Below are 27230 nucleotides of genomic sequence, written 5' to 3' on the forward strand. Positions count from 1 at the left end.
TAAGCAGCTTATTTCCTTCGTAGAACCACCTGATTAATTTTACCATATTCTTGTGATGGAGGCAGCTGATTGTTGGTACCTCTGCTATGAATTTCTGTATGCCTTGACGTGAATTCTTCGACCCTTTTTTATGGAACCTTCCTTGTTGATCGCTTCCAAAAATCCTTTCTAGACAGTGCCAAAACCTCCTTGCCCAAGCTTGTATTGAAAGCATCTCTATACTTATCATTTGCCCAAGGAATGACACATGAGTATAGACATTGCTGGAGCCTACTTCGTGAATCTGAGCAGATCAAGATCGAAGAATAATGAACTTCAAGTTTGGAGACTTGGTGCTAGTGAACCTCAATCCAAACCAGCTTAGATTCACATGTAAGGCATAAAATGGTTTGATTCGAAAGTATAAATGTCCACTTCCTATCATTGAACAAGTTGAGAAAATCACTTTCAAAGTCCAACCCCCGACATGACTGAAGATCCGTCCTGTCTTCCATGCAAGCTGTTTGAAGCCTTGTCAAGCCGATAAAGAAGACAGACAAGAACGCATGACGAGTCATATGCAATGTCCTTTGTAAGAAAGGTGGTGAGCATATTGGTCGTTTGCATATTGGCACGAGGAAGGGATGCTGACAACAAAGTACCTCATGAAGTGGAAGAGCAAGACAAACTCTGAAGCCAGTTGAGGATCCGAAAAAAGATATACCTATCAGAAAATCAAGTTAATGCTTATTTGAAGAAATCGAAAAGGGTGTCAACCAAATCGGGTGGTGAAGTGTCATGAGGCCATTTCGTCTAGCGATTCGCATGACCTATAACCCATGGATTATATTATATGTAAGGTTGCAAATAATGATTTGGAACTCCGGTGCACGTATTACCAAAAAGTAGTATGATTATACAACACCTTTGGTGGGCACTCCGGTTAATGTTAGGAAGGTACCTCCACCTACTAACATAAGAGCTTGCTTGGCCATCTGAGTGATGCTTGCTAGTGCACACCTAGTAGGATTCTATTCTAGTCAATGGGTGACTAGGTCCCCTTAAGAGTTGTAGCCTATTGCTTTGGAAACTAGTACATAGATCAAGTTCAAACTAAAGATTGTTTGTTTTCCTCTCCCTCACATGTGCCCCTTTGGTTTCTTGTGTGCTCTTCCCTCTATGCTTGCTTTGTAGGTTAAATCCCTGCAAACTTTCTCGGATGACTTGCATTGTTACAGGACAACCGAAAGTATTGCATGAACCTAGTTGCGTTACTGAACGCCTGAGTGGCAACTAACACCATTGTTTCCCAATTGAAACTAGTATGTATACTCTCTTTGTTTGGATATGGCACCCCTTATACTATTTTACAGTGAAACTTTTCTCATTGGCTGTTACAATTCCAAACAAATTGCCAATTGTTAATGAGGTAAGTTTAGAACAGAAGAGGTTACGGTATCAAAACAAAGGGGTCAAGTGTCAGCTCCCTTTGCGAGTTTTTCTTGCCTTCTCATTTCCTTCACTCGTATTGTAATTGATAGAGTATGAGGGAAAATTTCCCTTCATCTCTAAGAAATTTTTAATTAATTTCCAAGAGAGATTGGACTGTTGAACACCTGTATTATCCATCAAATAGCATAAAGCAAACCACCCTCAATCAAGAGTATCCTTACCGCTAGCTCTATAACAGTGAATTTCATATTTTTTTATGAAGGCTATGAAAGTTCATAATATAATCACAGGGAGATGCAACATATGTCAGTTCAAATGGTCTCTTATTAATAACACACACAAGATTTTGAGTGACTTGTTTATAAAAGGAAAAGGAACATGTTCTTATAAGTAACTAGTGTAATCTTTACTTACAAAAATGAACTTTTGTTTTTACATATACGGTAATCTTCACAAATAGAAAAGAAATAAATTCATCTGCTAATAACAAATACAGACTACTATGAAGAGAATTTGAAAAGTAGAAATGGCCTCAAATGGACATAAATCAGCAATCATCAAGGTCAATGGATATGAAGCTCTCCAGGGAAACTGGTAAGGCTGGCCACATAAAAGTAGGCTTCTCACTGGGTGGAGTAGGTGGAGGAGCTTCACCTTTGAGAACTTGGAAAGCCACCATCATGGAGGGCCTCTCATTTGGGTTTGGATGGCAACAAGCCAACCCTAACTTGAGCACACACTCCATTTGCTCCTTATCAAACTTTTCATACAATTGTGGATCTGCTGCATCTAGGATTCTCTCTCTTCCATACAAATTCCACAACCAATCAACCATGTTGATGTCTTGAGGCATTTTTCCTGAAGCAACTTCCATGGCAAAAACCCCAAACCCGTACACGTCCGTCTCCGCGCTTGCCCTGCCAGTATGAAGAAACTCTGGTGCCATATAACCAATTGTTCCAGCTATCACATTCGTAGAATGGTGAGTGTTCCCGTCCTGTTGGACGGTTCGAGCCAACCCGAAGTCTCCTAACCGCGCGTTGTAGTTGGAATCAAGCATCACATTGCTAGATTTCACATCTCTATGGAGCACCATCTTCTTGCACCCTGTGTGTAGATAACCTAGAGCAGAAGCCACCCCAGAAATTATGTTGTGCCTTTTCTCCCAACTCAATGTGGAGTTTCTGTTGGAAAATATGAGCTTGTCCAAGCTCCCATTGGGCATGAACTCATATACCAACATAAGATCGTTTCGTTCGTGGCACCACCCGATTAATTTCACCAGGTTCTTGTGATTCAATTGAGTGATTGTCATCACCTCTGCCACAAATTCTTGTTCACCTTGGCGTGAGTCTTTTGACACTCTTTTTACAGCAACCTCCTCATTGGTCTTTTTCAAGACTCCTTTGTATACTGTCCCAAATCCACCTTGCCCAAGCTTGTTCTTGTGGTCGAAATTCGCAGTTGCAGATTTGAGCTCTTTGAGTTGAAACTTACGTGGCCCTTTCGCTGAATCTTGAAGCATCAATTCTATGTTAAGGCTTGGCCTATGTTTTCGGAGGTCCATGCTTCTCCTCCTTCGCCAGAGGTAAAATACAAGTCCAATAGAGAAGAGGATTGGCAGCAAAATCCCAATTAAAACCCATATAAATGGAAAGTTATTATTTACCATCCCTATATCATCACCATAAAAATTCCATGACGTGATGCAATTTAGTTCAGTGAGATTACCTGTGGAACCAGAGAATCCTACATAAACATCCTCTGGGAGATACTGAGATAGATTGATGGACATCGGAATCGAAACCGCATTCGAGGCATTATTGGCCATGGAAACATCAATATTCATGTTTCTCGAATTGCCGTCGTACCGAATATCGACTTGCACTTCGGTCCCACTCAAAAGTGTAACACCATAGCTACTCAATGAAACTTGCTTGAGGGAGATCATTCCATTTACGTCCACACCAACATGATTATCATCTAGATCATCTGCATAGCTTTTCCTTGTATCAAATTCGATTGCGACTATGGTAGACGACCCATTTGTTGTTTCATTCGTGATTCCAAGCCACTGCTCGTAGCTGTTGTTTGGAACCTCCACATCTTTTGTGAGGATAAAAGCTAAGCCTTCAGCGCCAGTTCCATTTTGCGGCACAATATTCAGCTTAAAGGAAGTGTTGAAGGATGCAACAACAGATCCATTGTCCCTCCATAACTTGAAGGTGTCTTTGTATAGAAACTTCCCTTTGGAATTCACCATTGAAACGTTAGGATTGTTTGTATCCGTCGTGATTTGCCAAGCTCCAAAGCGTATATTTGAATCACCGCTCCGTTTAAAGTCGGATAAATCACCATCACTGAAATTGTTATAATTGAATTGGAGGCTGTACACTTGAATGAAGATGCTTGTAAGCATGAACACCCTAAGAGCAAAATGATGGAGAGATGACATGATAAGCAGTTTCTGAATTACCCAACAAAGAGAAACTAATACTATTTGCTTACAAATAGGAATAATTCTCAGAAGGGCAGATATACCCACAAGGAATAGCTGTTGAATTGGCTTAGATGGGAAGTTTCCTTGTGTTCTTCTTGACTGTGTAATTCCTGTACAGAACAAGTCTTATTTATCTAGATGATGTTGAGAAGGTTTATTGACCATTTCCATGGAATTTTCTCTCTGAGGAATGTAATAATTAAAGGCAAATTGGGTAAATTTTTTCAAAGGTTTTGTTCCTTTTTCTTGGCTGTCCCTTTTATGGCAGTTTGGGTTCTCGACCATCTTTTGAAATTGCCGGGAATCAGTCATCTGGGATGGATTTCTATAATCTATTCCTAAAATGCCCTTGTGCAATAAATTTCCAAAATGGGCAAAAGCTCTAATTCTTAATGGGACCACGACATAGTCACTAATTAATCTGGTATTTCAATTATGGGCGAGTTGGTCTTTCTTTTTTCCATATTCAAATTCTAAACAGTTAAGAAGAGGAAGAAAAGTACAGTAGTGGTGGCAGATTAGGGATTTTTCTATTCCAAAATTCAAATCAAGAGTTACATTGATTCCAATTTGGTACTATTTATTTGTGGATTTACTTCTCGATTTCATATCTACTAGTGACTATGATCTCTTATTTATTTTGTTTTGTTTTGGGTTTTTTTCTCTTGTATGATTTTTTTTTTTTTGAATGGCTCAGCTGTACTATCTATTATCTGTGACTACTCATTTCTACATTGTAAGAGGGTGGAAAGGGGAAGAAAAAAGGGTGAATATATCATTGCCCGACATAAAACGAAGTTTTTATTTTGACCCGCGTACGTATTTTAAAACACGGATGCAGGTCAAAACATGGCCAAAATCAAATCGACACGGCTGAGTAATTGGTTGGCGCGGCCGACTAATCGATTAACATGACTGAGTACTTGGTTGAAGCGATCAAGTAATAGAAAGAGTCAAAGGAATTTTGATAGACTTTGCTAGGTAAAATGCAGACTCGGCAAGAATGGGGTAAGGTAAAAGAGAATCGACTGGCAATTCAAAGATGACGTGAGGGAGTTTTCAAACTACAGTCTGGTGCAACTGCACGTAATCAATGCACCGCCTTGATATTTTGATCAATGACAGCGTCTTTATAAGACAACGGCGACTTTATAAGTCGCTGTCAATGGCCCAAAGGTTAATTAAAGCCACTACTTTTCCTGCACATGCCTCAATAGATGTTGTAGACCAGGTTTTAAATTTCGGTTTCGGATGCGTTTCGGTCCTCACCGAAACCACCGAAACCGAAATTTCGAAATTTCATATCTCGTGCAAATTTCGGCGAAATTACCGAAATTTCAGGATAATATTAAATAATGAATAAAATCCAGATTTTTTTGGTGATATTCCTTAAATTTCGGCCCGAAATTTTTGGGAAAATGAAGATCGAAATTTCGGGCGAAATTTTGTAACGTTTCAACTTCACCCAATTTCAGTTTCGTTCTCGACTGAAACCCGAAATTTCGGACCAAAATTTAAAGCCTTTGTTGTAGGTTCTTGCAATTCACAAGAAACTACTAAATCAAAGATGTGTTCAATGAAGTAAGGAGCAAGGTTTTAAATTTTGGTTTCAATAACGGTTTCGGATCCCACCAAAAATGAATTTTTGAAATTTCGGCCGCCAGATTCCGGCGAAACAAAAAATAGTATTTTATTTGATATAAAATTTCGGTTGAAATTACCGAAGTTTCGGTAAAATATTAAAATAATTAAAAAAAAACAGGTTTTTTGGGTGAAATTTCGGCCGAAATAAAATACCATTTCGGGTAATAGCGATTTCGGTGTCGGTATGAATGGACTTTTGTACAACCTTGATCATGAAGCCATCCCTTCAGGTTCGTCAGTCAAACAAGCTGATCAAGGTGTCGTTGGGCGGCTTTCGATCGTCTGGTCGCAGTTCACGTCGAACTGAAGGCAATGGGCAGGAAAAGTAGTGCCTTACCAGCAGGGGTGGAGCCAGGAATTTACACTTGGGGATCGGACTAATTTACAGTTTGCCTGCATTGGTCATTGGGGTGCCCGCTTACCTTTTTTTTTTTTTTTTTGAAAATTGACTTATACTATTCCCAAAAAGTTTACATAGTAAGGGACAAGATGTCCCTAAACCGTCCCAATCCCAAGGTCTTTACAACATAGGTATCAAAATTTAGATATCTGGTTGTGCCGGAGCCGTGTGGATTACCATCGATTCCCTTGTGGCACCCTTTTTCGCCAATTGGTCTGCCATCTCGTTAGCCGACCTCCTCATGTGTTCTAGTGTAGGTTTAATAACATGTATGAGGTCCCTAAGTTCCGGGATTAGGACATGGAACCACCATGGACATTTGGAATTTGTGGATGCCCATGCAATCGTATTTGAAGAGTCACCTTCGACAATGAGCGGTCCCATATTGTGTTCATAGCACCATCGTAATCCAAAAAGAATTGCTCTTACCTCCACTTCATTCGTATCACACACTCCCCTCGGTCCCGAATATGACATCAGAATTGTCTCATTTGAGCCTCGAATGACTCCCCCAATGCCCGCCTTACCTGGATTTACGAGAGAGCATCCATCAAAGTTTAGCTTGTACCATCCTGCTTACTAACTTTCTGTAATAATTTCTGCACATATCAGTACTATAAAAGAGATTTTGCAAGTCATTGGGGGGCTGTGGCCACCCGCACGCTATATGTTCCTCCACCCTTGTTTACCAGATCAACGGAGCTCATCGCCATAAAGTACAAAGTTACAGTAGACCATGCCAACCTGATAGCTCCTACGAACACCAATCAGTTCACATTTGAAATGTGCCACACTAGACATATCACCAGGTAGAAAGTTTCAGTTTTCAATTCTTACCTTTACAGGCTAGAAGTTTTCAAACCAAAAATAAAAAACGTTTTTACGTATATTAATCAACCAAATTGCCGATGACTATGAGGATTAGAGAGGGTCATCTATCTTGGTTTTATAAAGAAATTTCACAATCAAGAAGCATACAAGGAAGCCTCTTCTCCTCATTCAGTAATATCTCTCCATTATCATCTTTACATGAGCACCTTTGGATAAATCTGCTCTACTTGGACCTATATTGCCACAGTAAGCAGAGTGTTAGGAGTGTGAACTGAGCTAGTTAGTGCCAGGATAAGACCATATAACATATTGCAGTGGTGCTGGGATCATGAAACTTGGAGATGGAATTTTAGCCCTTGAACTTGCTAGCTAGGGTTTGTCTGAAAGGGATCAACTCTGAATATTGCTGACCCTATGTGTTTTCGGAAGCACATGGAATGTGTGTTGGTGTGTCTCACATTGGAATGTACTCATTCACACACATGTGCGAGGGATCCGACAAGTAATTCATCGAAATTGGGCCTATGTACATTTTTTTAAGGGAAGTGATATTTACGCCCCTTTTGATCACCAGGGACACCCAACGTCAGTGTATCAATGGCAAAAAGGGGGCTACTCTACTTAATGTCAGAAAATCCAGTGGCTTTGATTGTAAAGTACACTAGCAAATGGGTGTCCCTGGTGATAAAAGGGGTAATTATCATTTCCCTTTTTTAAAACACGTTAAATTACGTGCACGGTAATGCGAGTGGGTATATAATATACTTAACTAGAGAAATCGTTTTGATGACTCTTTCATATGGGACATAGAGCACTACACGAGATAGAGTGACGAATGTCCACAAAGGGACTTGTTAGGTCTAAAATTGGTAACAAGAAGAAAAAGGGTCAGAGGACCAACCCGGAGTGGTGCTCCGGACGGGCGCTTCGAGACTCAAGTCAGTATGAGCAGGAGTGCAAAGCAATGTTAGAGCAAAAGCTTAGGGCTTTGATTTTCAGATCCCTCACCTTAGCACAAGTGAAGGCTATTTATAGTGATTCTGAGCCACCTGTCCAGGACAGGTGGTAGTTCTAAGCCACCTGTCCAGGACAGGTGGTGGCCTCTGTATGGACCAGGTCTCATACCTAGGAAGAGTAGGTGGAAGTCCCTGATTGGTCCAGGTGTCACACCTAGCAGGGACAGGTGTTGGCTTTCCAGCGGTCCCTGTGAGGGCCACTCGTCAATAACCAATTGGCTGCTGAGTTCGGACCTCATCAATGCTGAGTTCGGACCCATCAGTACTGAGTCCGGACCCATTAGTACTGAGTTCGGACCCCATCAGGACTCATTACAATGCACCGATTGAAGATGAAGAATTAGCTATAAAATTTTCAACTATTTTATATTTAATTATATTTAGTTTGAGTGTGTTTAGGAAACCCAATAGATGCATGATAATTAAATATAATTACACTAAGTATACTTTTGAATTACATGAGCACTCGGTTGACCCAATCATAACTCAGGAGAATCAAAAAAGTTCTGATTGACATGGTAGGGAAAAGTGGAGACTCGGACAAGAGCTAGGCCAAGATGACTCAGAAGAGTCCACCATTGATGCAGGGGTTTTTGAAATGGTGCATAAAATGCATCATCTGCCACTAAATTCTGCACTTGGAGAGAGATAACCCCCATTTGCAGACCACCCTTCTAAGAAAAGTGGGTTCTCCTCTGAAGAAATGCCCCCCACCGGCCACACAAAAGCAGGCTTCTCAATGGGTGGAAGAGGGAGAGTTGCTTCACCAATAAGAACTTGTATAGCCACTCTCATTGCAGGCCTCTCACCAGGGTTTGGATGGCAACAAGCCAACCCCAACATGAGCACTATTTCCATTTGGTCGTTATCAAACACTCCATGTAATTGAGGATCGACTGCGTCAAGGACCCGTTGTCGCCCGTATAAATCCCACAACCAATTGATGATCCCATTGTTCGACTGGTTCCGAAAGTTGTTATGAGGCCTTCGTCCACAAGCAACTTCCATGACGAAAACTCCAAATCCATAAACATCGCCCTCCACACTCGCTCTACTAGTGAGCAGACATTCTGGTGCCATATAACCAGGCGTTCCGGCTATCACATTTGTAGTACGGTGAGTGTCGCCATCCTGTTGAACAATTCGAGCCAACCCAAAATCGCCTAATCGAGCGTTGAACACAGAGTCTAGCATCACATTGCTAGCTTTAACATCCCTATGCAACACCCTCTTCTTGCACCCATCATGGAGATAACTCAAACCAGAAGCCACACCACAAATTATATTATGCCTTCTCTCCCAACTCAATATAAACTCCTCCTTTGTTGAGCTTTGATTGGAAAATAAGAGCTTGTCTAAGCTTCCGTTAGGCATGAACTCATATACCAAAAGAAGATCATCTTTTTCGTAGCACCATCCGATTAATTTAACCAGGTTCTTGTGATTGAGACGACCAATTGTCATCACCTCCGCAATAAATTCTTGTTCGCCTTGTCGTGAGTCCTTGGACACTCTTTTTACAGCGATTTCCTCGTTGGTCTCTTTCAAAAATCCTCTGTAGACTGTTCCAAACCCTCCTTTCCCAAGCTTGTTATTGAGGTCGAAATTCGAAGTTGCAGATTTGAGTTCCTTGAGTTTAAACTTACGTGGCCCTTTTGTCGAATCTTTGAGCAACAATTCTATGTTGACGCTTGCCCGACTTCTTTGGAGCTGGCAGGTGTGCTTCCCTCTCCACCAAAACAAATACATAAATCCACCAGATAGGAGGATTGACAATAGAATTCCAAGCAAAATCCATAGGATTGGCTTGTCATGTCCTGTACCGTCCTGTCCTGTACCTAGGTCTTCACTGGTGAAGTTCCATGAATTGACATAGTTTAATGCGGCGAGATCACCCGTTGAAGCGGAGAAACCTACATAAACATCCTCTGGGAGGTATTTTGATAGGTTTACAGACAAGGAAATAAATGCATTCGAGTGATTGGGCCTTGTACCATTATACATGGAAACATCAATGGTCAAGTTTGTTGAATTACCATCAAATTGAACATCGACTAGCACATTGGCTTCATTCAAAAGCTTTACACCATGGCTACTCATTGAAACTTGCTTGAGGGAGGTCATACCATTCACATCCACGCCGATGTGGTTATCGTCTAGATCACCTTCATAGCTTTTCCTTGTATCAAATTCGATTGCTACAATTTTAGACGACCCATTTGTTGTTTTATTTGTGATCCCGAGCCATTGTCCATAGCTGTTGATGGGAAGCTCTTTATTTTCTGTGAGGATGAAAGCCAAGCCTTCGCCACCGGCCCATCCATTCACAAGGCTAATATCGAACACAAACGAAGTGTTGAAGGATGCAATTCGACCACCCTTCCTCAATTTGAATGCGTTATTGTATACAACCCTTCCAGCTTGGTTCTCCAAGGGAAGTCTCATTGAATCCCTTGTAATTGTCAGAGCATCACTGGCGAAATTTGCAGTACCATTGAAAGTGAGATGCCCCAAATCGCCGGCATTGAATTGAGGATAATAGCTGAAATTAAGGCAAGCCACCTGACTGATAAAACCCAGAAAAATGAACATCTGAAGAGCCTTAGAACAAGGAGAAAAACATCGAAAGGGATCAATAGAGGCCATTGAAAGCTATTTTTTGAATGCCTCCCAACTGAAGAAGGAGCTCTTCTACCCTTTCTATAGAAAGAAATGGTAAAATACATGGAAGATAACACACCCACAGTTAGTGCAGACTTATCCAAAGGTGCTTATGTAAAGATGATAAGGGTGAGAGATTACTGAATGAGAGAAGCAGGTTCCTTAATTGGTATTCAATTTGGTTGGTTAATCTTCATAAAAACTCAAGTGGGCAGGAGTAGTGCAGATTTTTCCAAAGAAGCTTCCTTGTATGTTCCTTGTACAACCCTTTTGTCATACGGCAACATTACCATTGTATCAAGAAAACTCAAATCTATGAAATGAATAGAGACTATTCTTCCGCAAAACTCTGGTTAAAGGGTGAGGGATTATTGAAGGAGGAAAAGTAGTCTCATTGTATACATCTTGTTTGTGGAATTTCTCAATAAAACTAAGATAAAATACCCTCTAATCCTCATAGTCATGGTCAACTGGTTTGGTTAGTCTTAAATGTTTTTTTTTTGGCTTTGAAACTTCTGGTCTATAGAGATGAGTAGAAAGCTTTGAACTTTCTGCTTGCTAAATTTATCTATCAGGTTGTCATGGTCTACTGTGCATGTTCAATTCATGGCTAAATCGATCTATTATGTTGTCATGGTCTACTTTGCATGTTTACTTTATGGCAGTGAGCTCCATTGATAGGGTAAGCCATTACAATGCCAGCTCATTGCCTTCAGTTCGACTGTGACCTCGGTCGTTTCCTATACAATTGCTTAGGAAGAGACAAAGTGTTGGAGAAAATATGTGTAGTGGTTGAGAAGAAGATAGGAAGATGCTTTAAGGCGCGTAAACGCTCTCCTTAAGACGATATTCGCCCCCACCACTAGTGTGCAAAGGGGACCACGAACTCGCCTCCAAGATACAATGAAGCCCGGTTCCAAACCGATTGCTTGACGACGTTCTGCACTGAACGGAATCAAACCCTGAATCACCTTTGAATTTTGCAAGTATTTGAGACACAAGTGTCTGTTTCTGCAGAAAACAGAACACTTGAACAAAAACAGTAAAACAGAAACTTTGTAGGGGATTAGAGAGAGAGAATTGTGCTGGCAATAGCAATTTTGGGTATACCAAAGTAGAAATCCGAACTCTGTATAGAATGAGTATTTTCTACTGTTTTTATAAAGCTTCTGGTGGCTTTTCCCATTGGAAAACACCCTTTCTGGACATCCTTTCAGCGGGTTTGAATTCTGACCGTTAGATCGCGTCTAATCGCGACTCTACGGTTCAGATCAATCCTGGAGTGACCGTTGGCTTATGTAAAAACCCTTCCAACTCCATTACCGCTAGATCTCCCATCCACGGCGCAGATTGCACCCTTTAGGAACTTGACCGTTGTGTAGAAGAGACACAATCCAATGGTCATCATCAACTAGCTGTTACACCACGATCCGACGGTTCAGATGGCACGCACTATCCATTGGAGCCCTTAGGCTTGCTAGGCCAACCGTTGGGCTCGAACTCAGGCCCAACCCGACCGAACCATTCTGTCTACCCACTTGACCGATCCAAGTCGATCTTGATCCAACGGTCCGGATCAAATCGAGAAAATGAAAGGCTCCAAAAGCGGCGTGGGCAAAGTGCGCCTAAAAAAGCGCCAATAAAGCGCCACTATGCGCCCTATAGCCCATAGCGGACGCCGCGAGTGCGCGTGTGCGAACGGTGCGTTGCACCATCCCGCGGTTCAACCCAAGGCTAAGACCATTGTGCACCATAATAAATAAGAGAAAAAGGTAAAGCTTTATAAGCCCAATTTTTCTTTTTTTATGAGTTGGTACCGGACTATCTTTTTCACACTACTTTTGCACTCTTCTCTTGCACTCTTCTCTTTCTCTTGAAAAAATCAAATCTTTCCAAAGAAAAGTTTTTCCTTTTCCAAAACACACTTAGAAAATATTTTCCAAACACTTTGTTTTGACCAAAAAATAAGATTTTGAAAATCAAAATCTAACACAAAGGAGACTAATGGGAGTCTGGCTATTAACATAGCCTAAGCCCCATACATTTTAGATTATGACAACCGATTGTGGGCCCCAAACTGATTATGGCAATCTAAAACAAACAGGGCCTAAGGGATTAACGTGGCAATCTAAAAATGGAGAAATTGTATTGGACCACCCTTGAAGGTGTGAAGTCCTTTGGGGGCAGTATAAGGAAAGTACCACGCTTGATATTTGATCCAACACAGGCCTATATAGATAAAATATCAAGGGTGGTACCACCGAGGACTTCACGGCGGCCACCATATAAAAACTCCTAAAAACGAATAGGGCCTATGGGACGGATGAGATTAGAGATCTTTGCTTACAAATAGGAAGAATTATAAGAAGGGCAGATATACCCACAAGGAATATGTGTTGAATGGGCTAAGATGAGAAGTTTCCTTGTGTTCTTCTTGACTGTGTAATTCCTGTACAGAACAAGTCTTATTTATCTATATGATATTGAGATGGCTTATTGACCATTTCCATAAAAATTCCTCTACGAGGAATTTCAGAATTATAGGCAAATTGGGCAAATTTTTTCAAAGCTTTTGTTCCTTTGTCTTGGATGTCCCTTTTACGCCCGTTTGAGTTTTGGACCATCTCTTTTGAAATTGCCGCGAATCAGTCATCTGAGATGGATTTCTATAATCTAGTCCTAAAATACCCTCGTCCAATAGATTTGCAAAATGGAAACTGGTATTTATGCCCCCCCCCCCTTTTGATAGATACACCCCTATTTAAGTCAAAGACGCTGTAATTCTTAATGGGATCACACACACACAAAGTAAGATCCATGGATCCGACACTCTAATTCTTAATGGGACCACGACACACACGCACACATAGTAAGATCCATGGATCCGACGCTCTAATTCTTAATGGGACCACCACACACACACACACAAAATGTAAGATCTAGGGACTAGGGGTGGAAGCAACTTGGGTTTATTTTTTGGAATTCGGGTTGAGATTTTACCTTAAGAACGGGTCGGGTTCAGGTTCATTCCAATTTATTTTTTCGCAAAAGCTCAACCCGATCCGACCCAAGTTGCACCCCTAGTAAGATCCATGGATCCGTCTGAATGACCTAATTAATCTAGTACTTCAATTATGCACGAGTTGCTCATGCTTTTTTGCAAATACAGATTCGAATGATTTTAGCTATATTGATTAGGGGTGGCAACGGGGCGGGTCGGGGCCTGATGTTGGGGTCCCCTTCCCCTTCCCCTCTGCGGGGAATTTTCCCCCTCCCCTTCCCCTTCCCCTCTGCGGGGATGGTGGGGAATCCCCTTCCTCTCCCCGCGGGGAATATCTAATCCCCTTCCCCTTCCCCTCCCCGCATCCTTCGGGGACAAAATCCCCGCCCCGCCCCCTCTTTGGAACCCAACCAAACCAGCAAACAGAGCTTCTTTCTTCTACGTCCATTACAGACAATATTGTGATGAATGCTATGATTCTATTCATGTGATCAACAAATAGATGGACAAAATCAGAAATGCATGGATGAGACAACAAACATAAATAACAACAGGACCTCATCTTTCAGCAATTTTCTGCATAAATTATGGAATGATAAATAGGAAATGAGCACCAGGATTACCTTCATTAACATGCAGCCAATGTGCAAAAAGTAACTATTTCAGTAGTCACAATGAACTTTAAAAGTCCATAAGTGGGCGCTCACACACGCAAAATAATGTTCATTAGTTCATTCTGTATAGCATGTTAACCCTCAGATGAGCATGAGAAATGAGAATGGAGAAGAGAACAAAATCAACAAATGACTATTTCTTTAACTGCAATTCAGTCTAGTGCTGACATGAAACAAATTTTTAGTAGCTAAATTTTTCTTGTTGAAAATTAAAACCTGCAATCCAACCCTAAAATTCTGTTGGCACTACGATTTTTTGATAATTGCATACACTCAGCGTCTCAGGCTCTCAGCTTGTCTTTATTATTTCAACATCTGTGAAAAGGTTATTATAGTTCCCAAAATGCTCTCAGAAGCTAATTAAAAGAAAAAGACAAGCTAAGTTTATGTTTGGGGGAATCTTGTAGCCGATCCACAGAGTTTCTAGTAGTTTTCCTTAAAAAAAACACTTAAAAATTTGCAAAAAAATGGCATTGATTAGCGGGGCGGGGCGGGGACAACTCCATCCCCTTCCCCTTCCCTTTCAAATCGGGGAATCCCCTCCCCAAACGGGGCGGGGCGGGGTGGATCCCCGCTTTTTCGGGTGAAACCAAAAACAGGAAGGGGAGGAAGAAAAGTACAGCAGTGGTGGCAGATTAGGGATTTTTCTATTCCAAAATTCAAATCAAGAGTTACATTGATTCCAATTTGGTACTATTCATTCGTGGATTTACTTCTCTATTTCATATGTACTAGTGACTATGAACTCTTTTATTTATTTTGTTTTGTTTTGGGTTTTTTTCTCATGTATGATCATTTTTTTGTTAGGAAAAAATAGATACACCCCCTCCAGTTTCTCACACTCAATTCTAACCCAGACTTTCAAAACGTGACAAGTACACCCCCTGAAGTTTTTTTAACGGGACGGAGTAGACGGCGAGGTGGAAATGACCAAAATGCCCTCTCAACTGAAAATTATGAATGATCGATAGAGGCCATTGAAAGCTATTTTATGAATGCCTCCCAACTAAACGAGGAGCTCTTCTACCCTTTCTGTTAGAAAGAAATGGTAAAATGCATAGAAGATAACACACCCACAGTTAGAGACTTATCCAAAGGTGCTTATGTAAAGATGATAAGGGTGAGAGATTATTGAATGAGAGAAGCAGCTTCCTTAATTGGTGTTACGCCCGAAATCTGATGAGCTGGCAAGTTCTGGTCGCTAAACTGGTTAGGAGAATATGCCCTGCATGGATGAGCACCCAGTCAGAAGACGAACCCGGAGTCGTAACTCCGGACGAGCCCTTCGACACTCAAGTCAGTATTGGGCACAAATAAGGAAATCAAAGCTATGAATAGTGATTTTTTTGGGATTCGGTCCCTTACCTTGTCTTTATGAGGGCTATTTATAGTGAATGTTTGGGTATCAGATTACCCTTTTACCCCTTGGGACAAGTGTCAGCCTAGGGCTGCAACAGGGTTGGGTTTTTCAAAACCCTAGCCCAACCCTGGATCCCATTATCTCGGCCCTGACCCGCCCTGACCCTGAGTCAGGGCCGGAAAACCTCAACCCATTACCCGCCCTACAGGGTATTGTGCTGGCCCTGGCCCGCCCTGATTGGCCCTGATTGGGCAGAGCCGGGCCGGGCCGGCCCTAATTGACCCTAGTGCAAATACCTGTTAAGAGTGTCAAAAATAAAGCAACCACTTATCATATGGAACAAAATGATCAATAAACAGAGAAAGGGAACAAAATAAGACAATATGAATTCAACAACATGACGGGCAACAAAGACAATTAATGATAATAATCTATAGAAACATGAATCCAAGATAATAGAAAACATTTGCAAAAGAAACATACATAGATGGTTCAATTCTATAATAGAAAACTCAGGGTCGGGCCGGGTCAGGGTACCCGAGGCATTAACCCAAAACCCGCCCGACCTGAGTCAGGGTCTAAAAAAATGAACCCTGACCCACCCTCAGGGTTAGAAAATCCAGCCTTGACCCTGTTCGGGCTCAGGGCGGGTAAGGGCTGACAGGGCCAAACTTGCACCCCTATGTCAACCTGTGGTTAGGCAGAGTTTGTTTTTGGAAGCTTCTTTGGAGAGGAGATTACATTTTTACCTCTAGTCACATTTGAGGGATGATTGCCCTCGCCAGCTGTCCCTTTATGAATGGGTAGTTCATTTTCTCCCCTATCAATTGGTATTCAATTTGGTTGGTTAATCTTCATAAAAACTCAAGTGGGTAGGAGTAGTGCAGATTTTTCCAAAGAAGCTTCCTTGTATGTTCCTTGTACAACCCTTTTGTCATGAGAGATTTGAACGGCAACCCTACCATTGTATTAAGAAAACTCAAATCTATGAAATGAATAGAGACTTTTCTTCCGCAAAACTCTGGTTAAAGGGTGAGGGATTATTGAAGGAGGAAAAGTAGTCTCTTTGTATGCATCTTGTTTGTGGAATTTCTCTATAAAACTAAGATAAAATACCCTCTAATCCTCATAGTCGTGGTCAAATGGTTTGGTTAGTCTTCATAAATGTTTGCTTCTTTTTTTTTGGCTTTGAAACTTCTGGTCTATAGAGATGACTAGAAAGCTTTGAACTTTCTGCTTGCTAAATTTATCTATCAGGTTGTCATGGTCTACTACTCTATTGTGCATGTTCAATTCATGGCTAAATCGATCTATTATGTCGTCATGGTCTTCTTTGCATGTTTACTTTTTGGCAGTGAGCTCCGTTGATCGGGTAAGCCATTACAATGCCAGCTCATTGCCTTCAGGTCGACTGTGACCTCGGTCATTTCCTATACAATTGCGGAGGAAGAGACGAAGGAGACTAATGGGAGTCTGGCTATTAATATAGCCTAAGCTCCATACATCTTAGATTGTGACAACCGATTGTGGGCCCCAAAGCAATCTAAAACAAACAGAGCCTAAGGGATTAACGCAGAAATCTAAAAATGGAGAAATTATATTGGACCACCCTTGAATGGTGAAGTCCTTTGTGGGCGGTATGAGGAAAGTACCACCGTTGATATTTGATCCAATACCAGCCTACACAAATCAAATATCAAGGGTGGTACCACCGAGGACTTCACGGCGGCCACCATATAAAAACTCCTAAAAACGAACAGGGCCTATGGGATGGGTGAGATTAGAGATCTTTGTGTGTGTGGCGCCTTTTATTTTTCCCTTGTACCTGTAAGTGTCAAAACGATTAGGCCGATTGTCAAATTCTCTCCTCCTTGGAAGTGTCGAGGAAATTCATCGGGCAAATCCGATATGATTGTGCACAAATAAATGGAAAAGAACAAATAGACACAAGCCATAAGATGAACACTGATATTTTACATGGTTCGGTCAATGCATAGTCCCTGGGCAAGAGAAAAATAATATACAAGGATTACAATGGATTAAACCCAAAACACTCCACCACCCTCCTTTTCCTCCACTTTGCAGCCGACACACAAAGAGCCTTGAGCCAATCCACTCTCTTTCTCGTTGAAAGAAAGGTGGGCTTTATACCTTGGTTTTCCGAAAACCTAAAAAACCCGTTCTTAATTAACTTCCCCTCACAAAATGTAACAATCTTGTAGTAGGAAACAACGGAACTTTCCTAATAGGAAGCACTCTCAACCACGATAGATTTGCAAAGAATTCATGAAAACATGATCCCATTAGGTCTCGTTGAAGATATCTTTGCCATGTGCCATCTCATCAAGTTCTGATCTGTTTCGCCTCATGGTATCTCGGTTATATGCCCTTTCGGTCTTCACCCGTGTCTCATTGCAATGCACCGATTGAAGTTGAAGAATCAACTATATAATTCTCAATTATTTTATATTTAATTATATTTAGTTTGAGTGTGTTTAGGAAACCCAAGAGAGGCATGATAATTAAATATAATTATCCTAAGTAAACTTTTGACGATCAATCATTCCAAATTAGAATTTTTATCGGAATATATTTTAATCAAAAAAAAAATCGATGTAATTCTTGTAAAATTAGCGTATTATGAAATATTTATTTTCTCAAATAATGACGGGGGAATTTGCAAAATGATTAAACATTTTAGCGAATCAAGATGAGGAACATTTTGAATTGAAGTGTGGAAATAAGCAAAAAATTGGAAAAAATATGCGGTTAAATCCTTTCGTTTAACACAATTCAAAATGAGAGTTAATAAATGTAATTGATTGGGAAGCTATCAGAGGATAGTGCGCATATTGTGGCTTTATAGGAGAGCCAATAATTCAATAGTTTACAACATAATAAAATGAATGTCTTTAATCTTTATAGTATCCAAATTCAACTTGTGCAAAGGAGAAATAAATTAAACTAATCTTTACAAGGACAGGTGATAGACGACAAGATTCATGGACTCGATCACCGAACCTGTTGATTGTTCGACAATTAGTTTTTTTTAAAACTAAGAAATCAACCCAGACTACCATCGAACCGTAAGATCAAGATGGTTTGAAGTAAAAAAAATGGATTAATACATGCATAAAACCAGTGTTTCAAAATACAGATTTGGGTCAAAACATAGGCCAAAGCAAATCCTAGTCAACTCGGCATGAGTACTTGGTTGACCCAATCATAACTCAGGAGAATCAAAGGAGTTTTGATTGACATGGTAGGGAAAAGTGGAGACTCACTAAGCTGCTCAACAAGCTACTTGGCTCAGATCTTGATATGCGCTTCTAGATATCCACACTCATGATCAGCCTGCATCACGAATACATCGAAGATAAGGCCTTGGAGCCCAATGCAAAGTCCATCGGGTACACGGCATGACGATGCCACGCCTGACTCAGAAGAGTCTGTAAAATAATGAAGATTTCATGAATCTTTGGTTGCCATACAATCAACCCTAATGAGTGATTATATAGATCACTCAAGGGATAAACAATGAAAGATAAATATAATAATAGAAAGAGATTATCCTAATCAAATTCACTTGCCTAATCTAATCCAAATACTTAATCTAACCCAATCAACCTAACAATCAAATCTTAGAAGATTTGATATTATTCTAAAATCCAACCAACTTGCTTAATCTACTCCAAGATAATCCAACGGTCTAGATCTGACAAATCTTAACAGAGTCGACCATTGATGCAAGGAGCTTTGAAACGGCGCATAAAATGCATCATCTGCCACTAAATTCTGCACTTGGAGAGAGATAACCCCATTTGCAGATGACCCTTCTAAGAAAAGTTGGTTCACCTCTGAAGAAATTGTTAATGTATTTTCAAAATATAAATACCTTTTGAAAAGAGTTTATAAAGAAAGGTGTTTTTGTTTTGTAAAAGTGGGTGCTTTTAGGAAAGAGAGTAAAGCAGCTTTGAAAAGATAGTCTCACATCTGGGAGGCAAAAAGTTGGACAGAGGTTTATATAGCTTTTGAAACTTCTCTCTATTGCTTTATGGCACAATGGGTTTTAGCCATTGCAGGTCCCCATTGCGTGGACCCGCAAGATGGTGCAACACACCGTTCGCACACGCGCGGCGTCGGCTATGGGCTGTAGGGCGCTAGTGGTGCTTTTTTATTGCGCACTTTGCACTTCGCATGATGCATCGTCACAAGGAACAATTGGAGCACATTAATTTTTCCAGATTAGATCTGGACCGTTGATTGGATCGGTCGTGCAATCTGGTTCGTCAGATTGTGTAGTAACGGCTAGTGGTGATCGAGTGTGATGAGGACCATTAGATAGTGTCCCATCTTCCCAACGGTCATAAGGCCAAAGGGTGTGATCCGCACCGTGGATGATTGATCTAGCGGTTACGGGGTTCAAGGGATGTTTTATTCAAACCAACAGTCGCTCCAGGATGTTCTTGACCGTAGAGTCGCAGATGGGCAAGATCAAACGGCCAGAATCAAACCCGCTCTGAATAGGGGCTCTATAATTGTGCAAATCAAGCAAAAAGGGTGTCAGTGGTGTATAAAAACAGCAGAATCGTTTCATTCTTGACAAAATTCGAAAATTCACTCATGGGACTTGAATTTTAGAATTTCCAAAGAAATTACACTCTTGAAAAGCCTGTTTTCTGTAGAAACAGTAACTAGGGTCTCAAATACTTGTTCTTCTAAAGGTGATTCTTAGGTTAATTTCCACTCAGTGCAAAACGTCAACAACAATTTGGTGCATGCAACACCAGGCTTCATTGTATCTTGGAGGCAAATTCGTGATACCCCTTGCACACTTACTAGCGGGGGTGAATATTGTCTTAAGGAAAGCAACGTCGTGCCATGAAGCATCTCTTCTATTCTCTATTTCCATCATCTCCACAGCAAATTTTCCAACAGAAATGCCTCCCACCGGCCACACGAAAGCAGGCTTCTCATGGGTGGAAGAGGGAGAGTTGCTTCCCCAATAAGAACTTGTAAAGCCACTCTCATGGCGGGCCTCTTACCAGGGTTTGGATGGCACCAAGCCAACCCCAACATAAGCGCTCTTTCCATTTGTTCGATATCGAACACTCCATGTAATTGAGGATCGGCTGCGTTGAGGATATGTTGTTGCCCGTATAATCCTACAACCAATCAATGTTCCCATTGTTCAATTCATTCCGAAAGTTTTTACAAGGCCTTCGTCCACATGCAACTTCCATGACAAAAACTCCAAGCCCATAAACATCGCCCTCCACACTCGCTCTACTAGTGAGCAAACATTCAGCCATCCTGTTGAACAGTTCGAGCCAACCCGAAATCGCTCAACCGAGCGTTGAATGCAGAGTCTAGCATCACATTGCTACCTTTAACATCCCTATGCAACACCCTCTTCTTGCACCCATCATGGAGATAACTCAAACCAGAAGCCACACCACAAATTATACTATGCCTTCTCTCCCAACTCAATATAACCTCCTCCTTTGTTGAGCTTTGATTTGAACATAAGAGTTTGTCTAAGCTTCCATTAGGCATGAACTCATATACCAAAAGAAGATCATCTCTTTCGTAGCACCAGACGATTAATTTAACCAGGTTCTTGTGATTAAGATGGCCAATTGTCATCACCTCCGCATTAAATTCTTGTTCACCTTGGCGTAAGTCCTTGGGCACTATTTTTATCGGAATATATTTTAAAGAAAAATAATCAATCTAATTCTTGTAAAATTAGCGTATTATTAAATATTTATTTTATCAAATAATTACATCGTGGAAATTTACAAAATTATTAAATATTTTAGTTGATCAAGTCGAGGAATATTTTCAATTGAAGTGTGGAAATAAACAAAAAACGTGAAAAATTCTTTTGTTTAATTCAATTCAAAATGAAGGTTTAATAGATGTAATTGATTTGGAAGTTTCATGAGGATAGTTAGGAGAACCAATGGTTTAATAGTTTACAACATAATCAAATGAGTGTCTTTAGTCTGTATAGTATCCAAATTCAACTTGTGCAAAGGAGAAATAAATTACCCTAATCTTTACAAGGACTTCTGACAGACAACAAGATTCGTGGACCTGATCATTGCATTTCTTGATTGTTAGATTCCATTTTTTTCACTAAGAAATCAACCCATACTTCAATCGAACCAGAAAATCAAGATAGTTTGAAGTACAAGAACGGATTAATACATACATAAAACCAGTGTTTCAAAATGCAGATTTGGGTCAAAACATAGACCAAAGTAAATCTTGGTCGACTCGGCATAGTGCGACCGAGTACCCGGTTGACTCAATCAGAACTCGGGAGAATCAAAGGAGTTTTGATTGACATGGCTGGGAAAAGTGGAGACTGCCACTAAAGTGATGCAGGGAGTTGTGAAACAATGCATAAAACCCATCATCCACCACTGAGTTCACCACTTGGAGAGAGATAACCCCCATTTGCAAACGAACCTTCCACGGAAACTGGGTTCCCCTCTAAAGCAATGGCCCCCACCGGCCACATAAAAGCTGGTTTGTCAATGGGTGGAAGAGGAAGAGTTGCTTCCCCAGTAAGAACTTGTAAAGCCACTCTCATGGCGGGCCTCTCACCAGAGTTTGGATGGCAACAAGACAACCCCAACATGAGCACTCTTTCCATTTGCTCGTTATCGAACATTCCATGCAACTGAGGATCAACTGCGTCGAGGACCCGTTCTTGCCAGTATAAATTCCACAACCAATTGATGATCCCATTGTTTGACTGGTTCTTGAAGGTTGTTATGAGGCCTTCGTCCACATGCAACTTCCATGACGAAAACTCCAAATCCATAAACATCGCCCTCTACGCTCGTTCTACTAAACATTCCGGAGCCATATAACCAGGCGTTCCGGCTTTCACATTTGTAGTATGGTGAGTGTTGCCATCCTGTTGAACTGTTTGAGCCAACCCGAAATCGCCTAATCGAGCGTTGAACGCAGAGTCTAGCATCACATTGCTAGCTTTAACATCCCTATGCAACACCCTCTTCTTGCACCCATCATGGATATAACTCAAACCAGAAGCCACACCACAAATTATACTATGCCTTCTCTCCCAACTCAATATAACCTCCTCATTGGTTGAGCTTTGATTGAAAATAAGAGTTTGTCTAAGCTCCCATTAGGCATGAACTCATATACCAAAAGAAGATCATCTTTTTCGTAGCACCAGCCGATTAATTTAACCAGGTTCTTGTGATTGAACGACCAATTGTCATCCCCTCCGCAATGAATTCTTGTTCGCCTTGGCGTGAGTCCTTGGACACTCCTTTTAGTGCGATTTCCTCTTTAGTCTTTTTCAAAAATCCTTTGTAGACTGTTCCAAACCCTCCTTTCCCAAGCATGTTATTGGGGTCGAAATTCGAACTTGCAGATTTGAGTTCCTTGAGTTTAAACTTGCGTGGCCCTTTTGTCGAATCTGTGAGCAACAATTCTATGCTGGGGCTTGCCTGACTTCCTCAGAGCTGGCTGGTGTTCTTCCTTCTCCACCAAAAGAAATACATAAATCCCACATAGGAGGATTGGCAATAGAATTCCAAGCAAAATCCATAGGATTGTCTTGTCATGTCCTGTACCTAAGTCTTCACTGGTGAAGTTCCATAAATTTACATAGTTTAATGAGGTGAGATCACCCGTCGAAGCGGAGAAGCCTACATAAACATCCTCTGGGAGGTATTTTGACAGGTTTAAAAACAATGAAATAAATGCATTTGAGTGATTGGGCCTTGTACCATTATACATGGAAACATCAATGGTCAAGTTTGTCGAATTACCATCAAATTGAACATCGACTAGCACATTGGATTCATTCAAAAGCTTTACACCATAGCTACTCATTCAAACTTGCTTGAGGGAGGTCATACCATTCACATCAACGCCCATGTGGCTATTGTCTAGATCATCTGCATAGCTTTTCCTTGTATCAAATTCGATTGAGACAATTTTAGACGACCCATTTGTTGTTTCATATGTGATCCCGAGCCATTGTCCATAGCTGTTGATGGGAAGCTCTTTATTTTCTGTGAGGATGAAAGCCAAGCCTTCGCCACCTGCCAATCCATTCACAAGGCTAATATCAAACACAAACGAAGTGTTGAAGGATGCAATTCGATCACCCTTCCTCAATTTGAATGTGTCTCTGTATACAACCCTTCCAGCTTGGTTCTCCAAGGGAAGTCTCATTGAATTCCTTCCTCACACACACACACACACACACACAGCTAAACAAGGAGCTCTTCTACCCTTTCTGTTAGAAAGGAAAGTTAAAATGGAAGGAACATATCACAGTCACAGTTAGTGCAGACTTACCCAAAGGTGTGATGACAAGGGTGAGAGATTACTGAATGAGGGAAGCATCTTCCTTAGTCGTCAATTTGGGTCGTTAATCTTCGTAAAAAAAACTCAAGTGGGAGTAAGATAACACCAATTAGTGCAGATTTTTCCAAAGAAGCTTACTTGTATGTCTCTTGATTGTGGAATTTCTTCAAAAATCTAGATAAAACATACTCTAATCCTCATTATTTTATTTTGGAGGTGGGGAATTTTTTTACTTCAGAGCCACTTTTATGACCTTTTTTATTGACTTGGAGTCAATACTTTTATGCACCGCAGTGCATTGGAGGCATGTGGGATTTTTTTTGTTTTTAGGGGGGAGGGGGTAAGTAAGCTGGGGTTAGGTAGACCCCACTGATGATCATAGTTGTCTAATAAAATAATAAAATAAATTTCTTCAAATAGTTGTTTTTCACAGCTCTTTAAATATTAAAAGACAAGGTAGTCACGCATGTATCAAAACATGTTCGAGTTCAAAACATGTTTGTTTATTGCATCTCTCTTTAGGATTTCTTATTTCATTGCTATTTTATTGTCTTCCCTTTTATTATTAAATTGACTAGTGTAGTTTCCTTTTGTCAGGAGGGTTGTACGGCAACCTATTCACCCTTGTATTAAAACAAGACTCAAATCAATTAAATGTATAGAGACTTCTCTTCTCCCAAAACTTAGTTTCTTTACTGTCGGCCACTGGTCAAAAAGTGAGAGATTATTGAACGAGGAAAACAAGTGTCATCGCATGCATCTTGTTTGTGGAATTTCTCAATAAAATCCACCGTCTAATCCTCATATATAGTTGTCGTCAACTGTTTGGTTAGTCTTCATAAAATGTTTTTTTAACTTCTGCTCTGTAGAGATGAGTTGAAAGCTTTCAACTTTCTGCTTGCTAAATAAATCTATCAGGTAGTCATAGTCTACCGTGCCTGTTCACTTTATGGCTAAATCGATCTATTAGGTTCTCATAGTCTACTTTGCATTTTTACTTTATGGCAGTGAGCTCTGTTGATCGGGTAAGCCACTACTATGCCAGCTCATTGCCTTCATTCGACTGGGACCTCAGTCGTCTTCTATACATTGCTCAGGAAGAGACAAAGGAAACTAATGGGCTCTGGCTAATTATAGCCTAATCCCCCATACATTTTAGATTGTAACAACCGATTGTGGGCCCCAAACTGATTATGGCAATCTAAAACAAACAGGGCCTAAGGGATTAATGCGGCAATCTAAAAATGGAGAAATTGTATTGGACCGCCCTTGAAGGTGTGAAGTCCTTTGTGGGCGGTACGAGGAAAGTACCATCCTCGATATTTGATCCAACACCAGCCTACATAGATCAAATTTCAAGGATGGTACCACGGAGGACTTCACGGCGGCCACCATATAAAAACTACTAAAAACGAACAGGGCCTATGGGATGGATGAGATTAGGGATCTTTTTGTGTGTGTGGTGCCTTTTATTTTTCCCTTGTACCTGTAAGTGTCAAAACGATTAGGCCGATTGTCAAATTCTCTCCTCCTTGGAAGTGTCGAGGAAATCCATCGGGCAAATCCGATATGATTGTGCACAAATAAATGGAAAAGTACAAATAAACACAAGCCATAAGATGAATACTGATATTTTACATCGTTTGGTCAATGCATAGTCCACGGGCAAGAGAAAAATAATATACAAGGATTACAACGGATTAAACCCAAAGCACTCCCCCACCCTCCTTTCCCTCCACTTTGCAGCCGACACACAAAGAGCCTTGAGCCAACCCACTCTCTTTCTCGTTGAAAGAAAGGTGGGCTTCATACCTTGGTTTTCCAAAAACCTAAAAAACCGTTCTTAATTAATTTCCCCTCACAAAATGTAACAATCTTGTAACAGGAAACAAGGGAACTTTCCTGGTTCATCTTAAGATAAGACCACTCATTCCAACCGGTCCCGGTTTCTCACAATCAAAAATGATTTGTAAAGGATGATAGTTGGAAGTATCTGTCCGGGTCCTCTGGCAAGACCGTGTTAGAGAAGAAAAGTCTGTGGAGAGAGAAAAGTCTTCTTCTTCCCCCCCTCTCTCCGGCGAGAGCCGGCGGCGGCCGGCGAAGTAGCAAGGGCCCAAGCCCTTCTTGTTCCTCCCTTTTTTTTGACTCGTTTTCAATGAAAAGTAACTTTCTGTGAAATTTTCCTTAATGGATGCTCTCGATCCCTCATCTCTTGATGGTTCTGATGGGGATTCCCTTCCTCATCAGTTTGGAGGTTTAACCAACTGGTCCCCGGGGCTTCATCTTGTTCTGAACAAGGAAGGGGCCATGACAGTCAACACTGAAGCCGAGTTGGCTCATGAAGAAGCAATATCTCAGAATCCAGAGATATGCAGCTCCTCCGAATCTGACCTGGAAACTCTCTCATTTCCTCAACTGGTAAAGCTCAAAATTGACTCCACGCCCTCCCCATCTAGGTCTCTTCAAAAGCTTCGTACCCAAATTTCCAATGGGGAGCTCAATTGCATTGAAGCCTCAGTTCATGAGAAAATGCAATTTTTAAAAGCTGTTGATAAGGAGATTCAACTGTCTTCCTCCTCAACTAAGAAGAAGAAAGGTGCGAAAAAGTCAAGGAAAATGGCGAAATCCCATATTAAGCAGCACATTGAAGATGGAGAAGACATTTTTGCCTCTTTCGATGACCGTTTGAAGCAGTTCCTAGGTAAAACCAAATCGTCCATTTCTGAAGATGAATTCTGCATTCAGCACTCTGAAAATCCAGAAGAAGAACACGAAACCGCCATCCTGGAAAACCAGCAGTTTTTGGTTACTGCTGATGGGATGATGGAGCAGTGCTTTCCCTCTCTTGTCACCTGCAAGCCCTCTCCTCCATTAAATGCAGCCCCTGAATTGTCTGCATTAAATGTCTTGGGAGGCAAAGATGGAAAGGCCAGCTACCTCCTTACCTTGGGACAAGAAGAAAAGGGTCGTGCTCCCTCTGGTGTGCATCCTGTTAGTGGGCCATGCCTGCAAAGAAAACCTGCAGCCTCTCTTACTGCTGGGCAAGATAAATCAGTATTAAATGCAAAAGAGCCCCACGTCAGTTCAGCAAAAACCATCACGGTTTTGGATGGGAATACCACCCCGGTTTTAGGTTCTAATACCACCTCTGGTTTTCCCTCCTTAGTGCTTGCTGTTGAAACCAAAAGGGGCAAGGCATTAAATGCCTCTGATATTGGTGCAGTTTCCTCGGTTGCTGTGTCTGTCCCTAAGTCTGACTTTACTCTTGGAGATAATATTTTCAAAGGAGGCCACCCTCATCTTTCTACCCTACAAAAGAAGACTTCACATGCGTCCCCACCTAAGTCCCAA

At 41.1% G+C, this 27230-nt stretch overlaps 3 pseudogenes across 2 annotated transcripts; all 3 read right to left on the bottom strand.

The window, feature by feature from the left end:
* Nucleotides 1-1741: 1741 nt before the first annotated feature.
* On the bottom strand, nt 1742-4149 carry LOC143886298 (putative L-type lectin-domain containing receptor kinase S.5 pseudogene; annotated as a pseudogene).
* Nucleotides 4150-8188: 4039 nt separating this feature from the next.
* LOC143886742 (putative L-type lectin-domain containing receptor kinase S.5 pseudogene) lies at nt 8189-11050 on the bottom strand (annotated as a pseudogene). 2 transcript variants are annotated; one of them, XR_013253910.1, is made up of 2 exons: nt 10625-11047; nt 8190-10388 (listed from the first exon to the last, which is right to left on the bottom strand). The product of XR_013253910.1 is annotated as a putative L-type lectin-domain containing receptor kinase S.5 pseudogene, transcript variant X2 (transcript). The 2 variants fall into 2 exon arrangements; XR_013253909.1 differs by having other exon boundaries at nt 8189-11050.
* Nucleotides 11051-21939: 10889 nt separating this feature from the next.
* On the bottom strand, nt 21940-23750 carry LOC143886064 (putative L-type lectin-domain containing receptor kinase S.5 pseudogene; annotated as a pseudogene).
* Between the last annotated feature and the right edge of the window lie 3480 nt (nt 23751-27230).

The sequence above is a fragment of the Tasmannia lanceolata genome, unplaced genomic scaffold, assembly GCF_043159265.1.
Source record: "Tasmannia lanceolata isolate RefF3 unplaced genomic scaffold, GAP_Taslan_0.1 ptg000011l, whole genome shotgun sequence".
Lineage (NCBI taxonomy): Eukaryota > Viridiplantae > Streptophyta > Magnoliopsida > Canellales > Winteraceae > Tasmannia > Tasmannia lanceolata.